Raw genomic sequence first — 2305 nt, 5'->3', positions numbered from 1 at the left:
TATAAAAAGTGTGTTCTTTGTTCATTTGGGGTCTCCTCTTGCCTGTGCATGCTGAGGGGCCCCAAGGTATTGGATCAATAAAAAACCTCTTGCAGTTTGCAGTGATCTTGGTCTCTGTGGTCTTTGTGACTTACGGTCTTTCGGTGGACTCCAACAAGACAATCTTACATGAAGTAATTGACTATCCAGTATAATGGAGGTAAGGATATGATGATGGATCATAAAGGTCTTTGTGGAGGCCAGATACCCATTCGAAAGGGCTAGCAGCCTACAGCCAAACTGCACAAAGCATGCCTGCTATCATCACCGGGCTACTGTCCCAGGTGCCATCTGTCCGAGAGTATCTCTGATAACCTAATGGAAGTGGGTATTTGTGAAACCCACCTGCCCTGCTTTTATTAACCTCTTGCTGCGTTCACAGTGAGTTATTAATACTTCTGTGTTTTATAGAATAATTTTAATTTGCATAAAAATTTAATTTCCCCTCTCACACCTTTTTCCTTCCACTTGGAATGCAGTACAAGTCCAGTGGTAAAGTTGCAATACTAAATTTAAAATACTCTTCTTATATTAGGAACCCCACACAAACAGGAGCTCGAGACAATTTTCTGCAGTTCAGAGAAGCAAGTCAAGTATTTTCCATGCAGAAGTTTCCAGGTCTTAGAAGTCAAGTTTTCTTTCATATTATTTTTTTCCTGAAATAATTCACTCCCTCTGTCTTTTGTTGATAACACTTATAAAGGTGATTAACCAAGAAGCATATATTTCTAATGACTCCCAAAGTGAAACTTCAAAATTGCTCTTTTGGGGATAACTGGTTGCACTAACAATTTATAATGTATGCTAGACCATATGTAAAAATAAATACAAATAAATTATCTTGACTTTATCATAATTATTTCACCAAGCAAGGACCAGAACTAGTGGTGTTCATTAATTCATTTAACAAACTTTTTGAGTTCCTAGGTTTCAGTCATGCTGTAAATAAAGGATTAAATATAATAGTCCCAGTTCCATGGCTTCATTGAACTTACAATATAGGGGAGTTGATGGGGGAAAAGAAATAACTAAAATAAATCACTCTAGGTAACAAGATATTCACTGAAAGACATACCATCAAAAACAAGTCAGTTTAATTGATATGGTTCTAACTTAAAGACTATAGTGAGGGCAATGTTTTACATATCACTGTATTATTGCCTACAATAAAACTCACATATAACAACTGTCTTAGGGTTTCATTGCTATGAAGAGACACCATGATCGTGGCAACTCTTTAAACAAGAAAACATTTAATTTGGGGTTGGCTTACTGTTTTAGACATTTAGACCGTTATCATCATGGCAGAAAGCGTGGCAACCTGCAGGTAGATATGGTGCTGGAGGAGCTGAGGGTCTTATACCTTGATCCACAGGCAGCAGGAAACTATGTACCACACTGGGCATAGCTTGAGCATATATGAGAACACAAAGCCCACCTACACAGTGACACACTTCCTCCAGCAAGGCCACAGCTACACCACCACTTAATAGTGTTACTCCCTGTGGACCAAGCACTTAAATGCATGCCATACCTATTCAAACCACCACAACAACCCTCAGAACATATTGGATAAATTATAGAATGAATGGATGGATTTAAAACTTTGTAGTGTCAATATCAATAAAAACTTTAATCAAAGAAGGGGTTATGTCTGAGCACAATTATTACCTGACTACCACCTTATATCACCTGGGACGCTTTAAACTTTTTACTTTTTGGTTCAGTTGTCTGTAAACATTCTTTGTTAACATTGGGTTTGTCAGCTTTCCTTAAAGAAGCTAAGTCAGTTAGCCAACTTCCTAGACTGTATTGTAACGTTTATCTAATGATTTAATGACTATAACTTGCCATCAGTTGCACTGCATAATCCATTTTTTTAAGCATCAGAAGATCTTATAATTAAGTATTTACATTAAAGAGAAATTTTTTAATTTAATTTCATTTGTAATTCATTTTTACACTCCATATTCCAGCCCCTCCCTATTCACCCTCGGGCTGCTCCGCATCCCATACCTCCCCACACTACCCCAGCTCCATGTTAATGTCCCCACCCTCCACCCCACCTGACCTCTAAACTCCCTGGGGCCTCCAGTCTCTTGAGGGTTAGGTGCATCATCTTTGAATGAACACAGACCTGGAAGTCCTCTACTGTATGTGTGTTGGGGGCTGCCGCAGACGGACTTTTCTGGGGTCCCTGATCTGCGGGGAACGGGTCTCTGGTTGCAGGTGAGCGAGGATTCGGCGAATGTGGGGTGACAAACAG

Source organism: Mus pahari, chromosome 13 (genome assembly GCF_900095145.1).
Source record: "Mus pahari chromosome 13, PAHARI_EIJ_v1.1, whole genome shotgun sequence".
In the NCBI taxonomy this organism is placed as follows: Eukaryota; Metazoa; Chordata; class Mammalia; order Rodentia; family Muridae; genus Mus; species Mus pahari.
The sequence above is the reverse complement of the archived record's forward strand: the minus strand, read 5'-3'. Positions refer to the sequence as shown.